This window comes from Molothrus aeneus, chromosome W (genome assembly GCF_037042795.1).
Source record: "Molothrus aeneus isolate 106 chromosome W, BPBGC_Maene_1.0, whole genome shotgun sequence".
Lineage (NCBI taxonomy): Eukaryota > Metazoa > Chordata > Aves > Passeriformes > Icteridae > Molothrus > Molothrus aeneus.
Genome location: NC_089679.1, coordinates 8,640,273 through 8,653,872, shown reverse-complemented (window position 1 = coordinate 8,653,872; position 13,600 = coordinate 8,640,273). Strand labels below are relative to the sequence as shown.

The following is a 13,600-nucleotide window of genomic DNA, read 5'->3' as shown; positions in this document are numbered from 1 at the left end:
AAAGAAAAAGAATGGGTTGTGCCAGGAAGCAGTCTGACTGGGACAGGATAAAGAAAAAAAACAAGACAGTCTGAATGGTGCAAAATAAATTGAAAACCCAAAGAATGGAGGCCCATTCTATTGCTAGAAAAGGAGCTATATTTTGACAGGGATACTTTTTGTTCATAGCTTCTCAGAAGCATTCCTTGACTTGCTTCTCTATTGCAGACATGACACATTGTCCACACATTTCTCCATGAGGCTCTTCTACAAAGACACAGGCAAGTATCAGTAAGCAGTCACATTGGACAGTGCTGGTAATCAGGGGTTTAGGGAAATCTTGGCTCTGATAGCCCAAGTTATCACCATAATCTCATTCCTGTATGATCTGCAGGCCCCCCTCAAAATTTTCACATCTCGCTGGCAATAGTAACATAGTTCTTTCTTAAAGTCAGAAATCTTTTTCTCATCAGCTGTATATCATGCCAAGAATTGTGTTTTCTCCTCAAGTATCATGCTGTGTGCCCCATAATACTGCAGTTGTGGAAGAGGGCCCACATAACTTTGATTTTCAACAGTATAGCAAAAGCAGGGGAAATAACCTTTGCAGTCCTCAATATCCAGGACACGGGGAAGGTTGTTTAGTTACATGGATAAAAAATGTGAAGAGTCTATGAGACATACTCATCAAGCAAATGTCCATGCACAGGAGTTTACCACCTCCACTGCACATTAATTCTTTCCTTCAAAAGCTGACTAACAACAAATTGGGCTTCATAGCCTTTGGCATTATACACTGGGAAAGTGTAGGCCATAAACAGACAAAGTTGACAAGACATATGCCCCCTTTAAACTCCCATTCTCCTTCATGTTTCCTTTCTGCTCTATAGTGGGTTGATCTTGGCTTACCATTAAGTGCCAACCAAGCCACTCTCTTACTCCATCTCCTCAACAGCACAGGTGGAGAAAACATGATGAAAAAGCTCAGGGGTTGAGATAAAGATAGGGAGGGGTCTTGGTTTGAAAAGACAGCTGTCTTCTTAAGGAAGGTAGGAGCCTCCCCTGAAATGGAAAATGTAAACCACCTCCCTCCAAATTAATATGATTTTGAAATTAAAAGGGTCTCAGGCAAAGATATGGGAATAGGAATAACAGTTCTTTATTAGGAAAACTAAAAAAAAAAAAAAAACAAATGTAAGAGTACAGACAAAAATACCTATTGACAGAGCTAGAATACAACCTGACACCCTGTGGGTCAGGGTGTTGGTAGCAGTCCGATTGAATGGTGGCTGCAGTCCTCCTGGAGTGACAGATGTGGTTTTGTTGAAGCAGTGATCCTGTAGAAGGGTGTAGGTTTCCTCTGAAGATCCAGTGGTGGTGTAGATGGGCCTGGTCTTCCTCTGGGAATGCAGTGGAGAAGACTGTTGCTCCTCTGGGAATCCAGTGGGAAAAGGCTGCCTGGTCTTCAAATCTCAGATTATATCCAGTTAGGAATGCTTGACTCCTCCCCCTGGGCAGAGCTTCTCAGAATGGATGATGCAATTTTATCAGTCATGCAGTGAGACTTAATGGCCCATTAGCTGAAGATATCTCCCCTGAGGGCAGATGGGTTGTGGAAGAGATGAAAACTGTCCTATTAACAGAAGATAACTGCCCCATCAGATAAGAATGGAATACACACACGCATTTCCAACTTAAGACAGGAGGTCACTCATTAATCACAGTCATGGGTAAAACAGACTCACCTGGGGAAGACATATTTAATTTATTGCCAACTAATAACAGAGCAGGATAGTGAGAAATAAAACAAAATAAAAACGTCACCACCACGTCTCCCTTCTTCTAAGGCTCAACTTCACTGCTGAATCTTCTACCGCCTTTCCCCTAAGCAGTACAGAGGGATGGGGAATGGGGGTTGCAGTCTGTTCATAACGCTCCAACTTGGCCACTCCTTCCTCCTCACACTGTGCAAGCATGGAGTACTTTCCACAAGATACGGTCTATGGAGGCCTTTGAGCCTATTAGGGGAACTTTTAGAGTAATGCCCTGGAAGAATCTGTCACAGATTTAGAGAATGCCTCACTGCTTAGGGTGATATGAAAGGGGCTTCTCCCACGGTGCTCTGCAGCACTATGTTAATCTGCCCTTTATTGATGCCGGGCGACCCCAATGTAGGGAATAATGTGCTCTGACTCCATGATTCAGAAGGCTGAACAATTGCTTTATTAAGCTAGGTTATATTACACTAATACTATATTAAAACTATACTAAAGAGATACTATACTAAAAAGATACTAAAGAAAAACCCATGATCCTTTCCAGACAGTTACGACACAGCTTTGACCCAGTTGGTCAATCAGTCCAAACAGCCATCAGCAGAGTCCAATTAACAAATTACTTTCGGTAAACAATCTCCATAACACATTCCACATGTGCCAAACAACAGGAGCAGCAAGTAGAGATAAGAATTGTTTTCTTTTCTTCTCTGAGCTTCTCACAGCCTTCCCCAGGAAAAATCCTGGGAGAGAGAATTATGTCTCTGTCTGTTCAAAGAATGTGAATACTACAGCCCTTCCCCTATCGGCCATTGCCCTTTGCCCTGCCCTTGTACTGCCCCTGTGCCTGCAGACCATTGGGCCCTGACCCCATACTTAACCTAGGACACTGGATTATTTTCTCGTCTTCTGTCCCTGGACTCCTTCAGCATGACTCTACAATAAACCTCGCTGGAACTCTATACAGAGACCCTTTCCATCTTTCTTTACTGACCTATCTGTGGTGTGAGTGTGGATTGAGTGACTGTCTGTGCCTGCCTGAGCGGCTTTCTCAGAAGACGCTTTTGGGACGTAGCAGCAAACACCATCCATTTTTACCATGCTGCTACAATTGGGGCCCAAATGTGGGGCCCTTCCATGGGCTCCTTGAAAGCATCTCCAGTGGCCACTGCCACTGGACAAAAGCTGCATTTGGGAGTTCCAGTTTTCCTGAGGAAAAAAACCCCAATTTTCTGGGAGACTTTCCTGAGGGAGTGGCTGGCAATCCTCCATCGTCGAGGATCGGTTGCGTCAGCGAGACCCCCAGGAGATTTTTCTTTTGGCCAAACTGTATGGTGAGTATGTTGCAGTGAAGGGCACATTTTTATTTCATTTTCACATTTTTATCTTGTGGGAGGGAGAAAGTGCAAGATGGGAGCAAAATTCACTATCTTGAAATGGGAAGTTTATTTTCAAGTTTATGATACCCTTGTTAAAAATGGTGTTGGGTTTTCTAAGAGTCATTTAAAGTATTTTGTTAGCTGGATTTTTGAGTATTTTATGGATATCACACGGTAATCGGTTTTGTCAATTGAGTTTTGGGACAAAGTTGGGGAAAAGTTATATATCATGCAATCTGAGGGGAATTTTTGGGTTGGGAAGTTTTATCCAATTTTTCATTCTATTTATGAAGTGATTGAGGGTTTGGGGGAGCATTTGGGGAATGTTGAGAGTTCAGTACCCCAGTTATTACCTCAGTTGTCGTGTTCCTTCTCCTGTGTCCCTGTTCCCTCGTCCCCTCAGGAAAAGTCTGGAGATGGAAACTGCCTAAAGGTGCAGGAGAGCTACCTGCCTTCTGCCATCTCTGGTCCTCTCCTGTCCCCTTCTCAGGATGGCACTGGCCATGGCACCCTGGGCTCCAACCTAACCCTCTTTCCTATGCCCATGTGCCCAGTTCCCCCATTCAGTTCTATGGCTCAAAATGGTGCTGGCCTCATGGGTGGACCCACAATTTTGAATTATTTGGAGCAAAATTTGCCTGCTTTAGCCACACAAAAAAGTGCATGTGATCCTTCTCCTCTCCTGGCCCCGCATCAGGCTCTGCCTGTGTCAGGCTCTGCCCCTGCATTGGGAACCTCCCCTTACATCGGGAAGCCCCTCCCTTGTGCAGCCCCTGCCTCCTCTGATATGGCCACTCTCAGTTCCCATGCTTCTAGTGTGGGAACCAGAAGTGAAGCTGACCAGAAGGTAGCCATCTTGGATACTAAAGACCCCAAGCACCAGGGCTTGCCAGTCAGCTGGAGCTCTCATGCCCATGCCAGCACATCTCCCTCCTCTCTGGAGAAGGGCAGTGATTTCTCAGATTCAGATAGTGGTTCTGGAGATCACTGAGCAGAGGTACGAAAACAAGCAGCTCAGGAGGGTGATTGGGATATAGCTGGAAAGCTGCAAATCCTAGCCCCCTGCCTCCTCTGATATGGCCACTCTCAGTTCCCATGCTTCTAGTGTGGGAACCAGAAGTGAAGCTGACCAGAAGGTAGCCATCTTGGATACTAAAGACCCCAAGCACCAGGGCTTGCCAGTCAGCTGGAGCTCTCATGCCCATGCCAGCACATCTCCCTCCTCTCTGGAGAAGGGCAGTGATTTCTCAGATTCAGATAGTGGTTCTGGAGATCACTGAGCAGAGGTACGAAAACAAGCAGCTCAGGAGGGTGATTGGGATATAGCTGGAAAGCTGCAAATCCTAGCCCCCTGCCTCCTCTGATATGGCCACTCTCAGTTCCCATGCTTCTAGTGTGGGAACCAGAAGTGAAGCTGACCAGAAGGTAGCCATCTTGGATACTAAAGACCCCAAGCACCAGGGCTTGCCAGTCAGCTGGAGCTCTCATGCCCATGCCAGCACATCTCCCTCCTCTCTGGAGAAGGGCAGTGATTTCTCAGATTCAGATAGTGGTTCTGGAGATCACTGGGCAGAGGTACGAAAACAAGCAGCTCAGGAGGGTGATTGGGATATAGCTGGAAAGCTGCAAATCCTAGCAGCCCCAGTTATATTTAAAAGAGGGAGGAACCCTAAGTAGGAGTCAATCCCATATGGGGAACTTAAGGAACAATGCAAAGCATGTAAAGATTATGGGAGGAAATCACCCTATTTTAAAAACCTTTTATGAGTGACTTTCTCGAGCTATGTCCTTGTGCCACACAATCTTTGACATGTTACATCCCTCCTCCTCTCACCCACGGAACTTCTTCTGTGGGAATCAATTTGGAAAAAACAACTAAAAGCATTATTAAATAATTACAAAGGTGAGGATGGACAGACCCATTTGACTTCAGAGAAATTAAGTGAGGATGGCAATTTCAAAAAGCCATAAGAGCAGGCACAATATATCCCCAGGGCCATTCTAGAGGTTATTAAAAATGCTGCCCAGAACGCTTTATTCCAAACACCGGATGGCACCACCTCACAACAAAGTTTCTCGGACATTCGCCAGAGCATTGACGAGACATTAAATTCATAGACAGACTAAAAGACACTATTGATAAGTAAATTGATTGCCCAAGGGCTAGAGAGGAGCTGCTCAGCAAGCTAGCAGTGTCCAATGCAAATGCGGAATGCAAGAAAATTATAAGGGCACTCCCTCCTGACCCTGAACCCCACCATTCAGCAAATGGTGGAAGCCTGTACCTGTCTCACAACCACTGAACATATGGTAGCTCTGGCAGTGAGCAAAGAAGTAGCTGAAGCCTTTGTGGCACAGAATAAACAAAATATGAGATGCTTTAAGTGTGGTGAACTGGGCCACCTCCAGGTGGAATGTGATAAAGACTTTTTGCAGAAACACCCCTCCACTGGTTGTCCCTCCACTGCATGCCAAAACTCTAAGGAACATTTTAAACATTGTCCCCAGTTTCAATATCACCAGCAGGTCCAGCATCATCCGTCTTACCAGCAGAACCAGGGAAACTTCCAGCCAAGCGCAGGGCAGCCATGCACTGTGACACCAAATGCCAAGCTGCTCTGTCCCTCTTTCCCCACCATCTCAGAGAGTTGAGGCCCCGAGAGATCATCTATGACAACACCTACTATGACGAAGAGTGCCGACTCTCCAAAGCCTACCAACAGGTTCAGGCAGGAACACCATGCACGCTGGTAAGCGCCCTTTCCATCCAGTTTGATGATGAAGTGAGCTACCAAATTCCAACTGGTAAATTTGGACCTTCTGATGGACCAAGGAACATTTTAATCATAGGGAACTCTATTAACAGATCAGACAGGCTGCAAGTACTTTCTGAAGTTCAAACAGTGGGATCAAGGGATGAAATTACTGTGGCTGTCTCATGTGTAGACCCACCTTGGTTTTTGTCTAAGGGCACACCCATCACCCACGCTTTTCTCATACCTACCTGGACTGACATTTTGCCAGAAAACCCTATGGTTTTTTAGGCAGAGACTGTGGGCCAAGACAGACCTCTTATAGAGTGTGGCTTGTTTAACAAAGGGGACAAAGTTTATCTTCCAGGTGTGGCAGATAGCAGAGCAGACGTGACCATCATTGCCCTCTCTGAGTGGACACAGGGCTGGGGACTGGTGCCAGCCAATGGAGTCATCTATGGGATGAGAGGGGCTGCCACCTCTATGTGGAGCAAACGGACAATCCTTATTGAAGGACCTGAGGGTCAGGTTGCCACAGTAAGACCTTTTGTGGTAAGGGCACCTATCACCTTATGGGGCAGGGACCTATTGTCTCAATGGGGAGCAAGGCTAGAAATACCCTCACCACCAAGGGATTTCTAGCTGGGGCCACTGTGGAGTGCTCTACCATACCACTCACATGGAAAACTCATAAACCATTGTGGATTGATCAGTGGCCCCTCTCAGAAGTAAAGTTAAAGGCACTCGAATCCCTCATGCAGGAGCAGTTGTCCAAGGGCCACAAAGTACCATCCACCTGCCCTTGGAACACCCCTGTCTTTGTCATTTGTAAGCCAGGCAAAGACAGGTGGAGGCTCCTTCAAGACCTCAGGAAGATCAATGAGGTCATTGTGGACATAGGTCCTCTGCAGCCCGACCTACCCTCACCCTCAATGCTCCTGAGAGATTGGAAATTGGCAGTCATTGATATCAGAGACTGCTTTTTTAATATCCCTCTCCATCCCAGACATGCCCCAAGATTTGCATTTTCTGTGCCATCAATTAATAGACAAGCCCCTACAAAAAGGTATCAATGGCAAGTTCTTCCCCAAGGGATGAAAAATTCTCCAGCTATCTGCCGAATGTTTGTTGCTTGCATTCTCTCGCCCACCTGAAAAAAATTCCCTGATGTTACAATTTTTCACGATATGGATGATATTTTAATATGCACTGATACTACCTATTATTTGGAGATTGTTCTCAAAAAGATTCTTCAAGCCATCAAAGGAGTAGGATTTGAAATTGCTACAGAAAAGATTCAGCACACCTGCCCGTGGACCTACCTTGGACTCCAGATCAGCGAAAAGACCATCATACCCCAGAAGCTCACCATCAAGGATAACCCAAGAACTCTGAGAGACCTTTATCAGCTATGTGGGAGCATAAACTGGGTCCGTCCACTGTTAGGGATCATGACTGAGGATCTCGCACCCCTTTTCAACCTCCTGTGAGGCTGCAATGACCTCGACTTGCCACAAACTATTACACTGGAGGCCCAGGTAGTGATCCAAAAGGTATCAGAGGCCCTGTCCACGAGACAAGCCCACCATGCTGATCCTACCCTGCCTTTTCAATTTGTCATCTTGGGTAAGTCACCCAAGTTTCATGGGCTCATTTTCCAGTGGGCCCCCACTCTGAAGGACCAGTTTTTAATCATTGAGTGGGTGTTCCAATCACACCAACCAAATAAGACTATTACAACACCCCAGGAGCTGATGGCTCAGCTCATTATAAAAGCCAGAGCACACCTCAAGACCCTAGCAGGGTGTGAGTTCACATGCATTTAGCTTCCATTGACATCAGGTAATCTCGAAGCTTTGCTCCACACCAATGAACACCTCCAGTTTGCTCTTGACAGCTACCCAGGTCAAATCTCTATCCACCTACCAAAACATAAACTATTTAGTGCGTGTTTTAATTTGGTCCCCAAATCATTAAAGAGTCAAACTCCTTTAAAGGCGATGACTGTTTTTACTGATGGCTCCGGAAGACCCCACAAGTCACTTCTGACATGGAAAAATCCTGACGCTCAGGAGTGGGAGTCTGATGTTCAGCTTGTTCAGGGATCCCCACAAATCACAGAATTAGCAGCCACTGTCAGAGCCTTTGAGAAGTTCAAACAGCCCTTGAATCTAGTTACTGATTCGGCCTATGTTGCTGTAATAGCTGAAAGAGCAGAACATTCTTTGTTAAAAGAAGTGTCAAATCCAAATTTATATTGTCGTGATCGGCGGAGGAATTGCCTCACACAATATGCGTGAACAGCAAATCCCAAAGTTTATTGATAGCTCACACATATTTATATTGGTGTTAATGAAGCTTATACATATTGCAAAAGCTGAGCTCATTATTGGTTAAAGCACACTTAGATCAACCACACCTACTTCTATGCTCTAATGATTATTTTGTTTCTATGTTTACATTCTTATAGCTACTCTACCTAGGCTATCTTCATTTTCTGGCAAGCGATTTTCTCCCCCATCTTCCTGTTTCAGCGAAGGTCACCATGACCTCTGTCAGTGATTGGCCACTGGTTACTTAATCCCCAGCTTGTTTCCCCTATCCTTATCCAACGGTATCACATCGAAGTGGCCTTTCTCAGCTAGCCAATTATCCACAAAGCTCTCCACATTATATAGCTTGTTCTCAAAGCTAGTCTATCTCCTCTCCCACCAAGAACAACCATACCACATTATGCGTGTGAAGTCACACACCGACCTCCCAGGACCAGTTACAGAGGGCGACCAGAGGGCAGATGCTTTGGCCATGGCAGTGCAGACCACCCTGCCAGACATCTTCAATCAGGCAAAGTTGAGCCATCAGTTTTTCCACCAGAATGTGCCAGCCCTTGTTCATATGTTTAAAATCACAAGGGAACAGGCAAGAGCAATTGTGGGCTCCTGCCCCAATTGCCAGGACTTTGCTATGCCATCTATGGGGACCAGTGTTAATTCCTGGGGCCTCGAGAGTCTACAACTGTGGCAAACAGACATTATCCATTATGCCCCCTTTGGAAGACTTAAATATATCCATGTGTCTATAGATACATTCTCTGGAGCTGTATTTGCATTGGCCCATGCAGGAGAAAAGGCCAAAGATGTTATCAAGCATTTTCTCCTAGTGTTATCCACCCTAGGCATTTCCCAAGTCATAAAAACGGACAATGGTCCTGCTTACGCCTCCCAAAAATTCAAATAGTTCTTAAATCAATGGGGGAATGAGGCAAAGTGGAAATTCTCCAGGGTAGAAATCTATTTTGATTTAGGTGAAATGTACATCTTTGAGTTAAGTCTGTAGTTTGAAACATAGCTATGTAGCCTGACTGCAAGGCCTAGGCTCAGAGATTCAGTGAAGGACAGAGATAAGCGGGGGGAGACAGAAGGTGATAGAGAGAGACAGAGAGACTGCTGTAAGAGCAGGTCAACCTGACCTAAGAATTTTTTCTGATAAAGAAGAACTAGCGGCAAATTTCACATGAAATTTGTAAAAATGAATATGTATGAACCTATTGTGAAATTGTATGCATATGTATCTGAGAGGGGGATAAAAAGGGACCTGAAGTTCCCAGAGATACACATGCCTTTTAAGGAGAGTAATCTCTGCATACGTCCAGCGCTGTAATAATAAACATACCGGCTTTACAACTTTCACAAAGTTGTGGAGTTTTTGGCTGTCTCCGCAAAACATTTTGGCGATCTAGATGAGACCATCTCTGTCCCCGCAGGGACAGAGAGGATCGACAGACCTCCAAGGCACACCCCGGGATTTTCCCGGAAGAGCTCCGCTCATCTCGGCTTGCCTCCTGCAAGGACAGACAAGGACCTGCTGGCCTGTGGAGGATACGGTATGTATTGAGGGACCCCCAGAGGAAAAGAGAGATAGGACGGCTGAGTAAGTCACTCAGAGACGTCTGAGTGCTCGGCCTGTAGATGCAGCTGATAGAGCAGCTGGACTAGAGACGGGAGTTCACTGTCTGATAGGGCGGACCGCTAGCGACCCTGGGGGTGGGTCGAGTGAACCTGTGTGTGTGTGTAGTGTCCGGACACTGTATCATTGTATGGATAATGAATTGTGTGGGTAATGTTAATGTGTTTGTAATCGTGCAAGTGTGTAGTGTATGAAAGAGAGAGCGAACAAGTGAGTTCACCCATGGCATGGAAGGAGTGAGTTCTACCCGTGTTTGAAGCATCCGGGTGAGGCTTGAGGCGCTGGCTGAAGCAGGCTGTAGGGGCAAGGAGTGCCCTGCGGAGAAGTGGAACAAGTGGAGAAACGTCAGTGAAGGTATTTATTGTGTTTAAATATGATTTGTGTAGATTTAGCATATTTTAACTGTGAGTATGAGCTCAAGGAGTTCCTTTGCCCTAGTAGTTTGGACTTGATCTCTGGAATTTTACTGTGTGCTGTTATTTTGATTGTGTCCAGAGACAGCTGATGTGAGTAAATGCTGAATTATTGTATGTTGTGTTGTGTTGAGAAAAGTGGACACTTTGAGAGATATGCCCTTTCCCAGTAATTTTGTGTAGTGATTTTCTTCCACCACACTGTGGTAATTTGATTCTCAGATTGTATAGTGGTGTTTGTAGAAATTTTAAGATTTTGTTTGCAACAAGTGTAGCATTTTACACAGAAGAACTATGGTATGGTGATTTATGTTTAACTGTGGTAAAGCGAATTAAAGGAATTCCAAGAATTCCCCCCCACAGCAATTCAAGCCCTGGCTCTAGTGAATTTGAGATAGGGAGGGTGTGTGTGTGTCTGTGTTTGTGGGCATTTCAGAGTTTTTGCTGTAACAAGCGCAGCCTTTTGCAAAGCAGTAAAGTGAGTGTCAGTAGAAACAATGCTTTAATTAGATTGTGCAAGAAGAGAACTAGAAAAGACTGACATTTTGTAAAACAGAGTTTAGATAGAAGAGATAAATGAGTTAATGGGACTTCAGTAGGTATTATAGTAAGCTTAGACTGAGAACAACGTGCCGTAGAAGTTGAGTGATAAACGCTGAAGTGATAAACGAGATAGCCTGCAAGCAATTCCTTAGAGTTTTTGGTGCATTGAGAAGCTGGCACCTTATATGCAATGCAGAGTTTGTGAGAGGCGCTAGTATTACTGTTCTGTGTCTTAAGTGTAAATTAAAGGTTCCTGATCAAGCCGATTCAGAACCTGAGATCCTAAAGCTTATGTGTAGAGAATCACATCTGATACCTGCCACCTGGAAGTCTGCGTATGAAGAAAAACTGAGAAAAGACACTGTGAAGCTTAGGCAGAAACAAGATAGTATAAGGAGAAGGAGATAATGAGAACTAACCAGAGCAAAGAAGTTCCTGAACTAGCCCCTTTTGGGAGGGGCTCACTAGGACAAGGCTGCCAGTAGGGGCAGCTCAGAAAATAAAAAGATTTATAATACCTCATTGCAGTTAATGCTGTTTTTAAGACGGGAAAGTAAATGGTATGAAGTTTCGTATGCCAATATGTTTTTTATTTTAAGAAATCACCAAGAATGGCAAAAGGACTGTGGGATCAGACTGTTCTCGGATCCACTAGTCTTGGCCCTTGAAAAAGAAAACAAGGCAAAAAGAAGGCAAATCAAACGTGTTGTTCAGCATGCAGCATAAGATAGCAATGTATGAAGTCAGACAAAGATTATCATGCTGAAACGCAAAGCGATTTCAGTTCGCAAAATGAGTACATATGATTTGTTAAAGGCTCCTCCTATGGTAAGAGAGGAAAGATGAAGATGACCTCCCCAAAAAAGAAGACTCAGGCTCCAAAGGTATACCCATTCGCACCCATCCCCCTCCTGGCAGTCCAATTTCATCCAGAACTAAGAAGTAACAGACCCCTCTGCAAGAGGCAGTGAGATCAGAAGAAAGAAAAGAGTAGAATTTTAGTTGATACAGGGGCCATTTATTCAGTTTTAAATAAAGCTTTAGTACCTGTGGAAAATGTTTATGTTGTAGGTGTGAAGAACAACTGGCCAGTCTGAGAAGGCATACTTTTGCAAACCTTTAAAGTAACATGTGTACTTAGAAGCTTTTGTATATGCTCAATTCGCTAAACATTCTCAAATGAAGAGGTTACTCTGGAGGCAAATGATATAAAGATGTTAGGCTTAACACTAACAGCCACTGAAATTAGGAAAGACATTAGTAAAGAGATATTAGAATAAGTAAATAAGTATTTTCGAGAGTATGAGCCTCTGCTGTACCAGAGAGGGTGAAAAATGCCCCCGCATAGTAATCAAGCTTAAAGAAAGAACACAACCAGTGAGAATTGAGCAGTACCCCCTCAAAAAGAAGATAGGGAGGAAATCAGCCCAATTATGGATAGTACTGGATTGAAGGCTGTCAATAAGATAACAAAGAATTTATACCCTGTGGTAGAAAATCCATATACTTTACTAACTTTTTTAACACCTGAGCTAACCTGGTTTACTGTTTTAGACCTGAGAGATGCCTTCTTTTGCCTCCCTATCCATGAAGCCAGCCAGAAAATTTTTGCATTCAAATGAGAAAGCCCTAGAAGCAGTGCAAAACACAGCTCACATGGTTCATATGCCTGAAGGCTTCAAAAATTCCCCCTCTCTGATTAGAGAACAACTTGAAAAGATCCAGAGTCCTGGGAAGCTCCACAAGAAGGGAGGCTGTTTCAGTACGTAGATGATCTTCTAGTAGCCACTCAGATGAAAGAAGCATGTGTAGCCTAGACAGTAAGCCTTTCAAATTTCCTAGGACTCCAAGGATACAGAGTATCAAAGTAAAAGGCACAGGTAGTGAAACAGAAAGTTATCTACCTAGGGTACGAAGTGAGTGCTGGGCAACAGACTTTAAAGCAAGGAAGCCATATGCCAAACCCCGAAACCCCAGACAATAAAGGAACTCTGAACCTTCTTAGCATGGCAGGGTGGTGCCGGCTGTACATTTATAATTATGGACTGCTCGTCAGACCCCTCTATGCTCTTATTGCCAATGGAAAGAGAAATCTCCAGTAGACAAAGAAGCCACACAGGCCTTTCACCAGCTAAAGAGTGCCCTCATGTCAGCTCCAGCTTTGAGACTTCCAGATGTAAGTAAACCATTCTTTCTATTTTCCCATGAAAGACAAGGAATTGCCCTGGGAATACTGGCTCAAGACTTGAGTCCATACCAGAGGGCAGTTGCTTACTTCTCTAAGCAACTAGATGCAACAGCCAAAAGATGGCCAGGTTGCCTCAGAGCTGTAGCAGCAATCGTGCTGAATATTCAAGAGGCATGCAAGTTTACCCTGAGACAAAAATGACTGTGCTAGTGTCCCACAGTGTCTGCAGTACTGGCAGTAAAGAGCAGCCACTAGCTCTCACCACAGAGGTTCCTGAAATACCAGGCCATCATAGTAGAGCAAGATGATGTAGAGATAATAGTGACTAATATTGTCAACCCAGCTTCTTTTCTCAGTAGAATCAAGGAGAAGCAGTACACCACGATTGCCTGGAGACCATTGAAGCCACCTACTCCAGATGCCCAGACTTGAAAGACAGTCCTCTGGACGATGCAGAGACCTGGTTCACTGACAGGAGCAGCTACATTGCCAGTGGAAAGTGACATGTTAAGTACACAGTAATTACCTGCAGAGAAGTAATAGAGTCTAGACCCTTACCAACAAGTACCTCTGCACAGAAAGCCGAGATAAATGCACTGACCCA

At 44.7% G+C, this 13,600-nt stretch overlaps 1 long non-coding RNA gene across 1 annotated transcript in view; it reads right to left on the bottom strand.

Annotated features, from left to right (window-relative positions):
• Positions 1 to 1,205: 1,205 nt before the first annotated feature.
• The window catches only part of LOC136568563 (uncharacterized), a 111,186-nt gene continuing 98,791 nt past the window's right edge, over positions 1,206 to 13,600 (bottom strand). Inside the window, exon 4 of the long non-coding RNA XR_010785253.1 lies at positions 1,206 to 1,612. This is a non-coding gene — a long non-coding RNA (uncharacterized lncRNA). The remainder of the gene's footprint in view (positions 1,613 to 13,600) is intronic.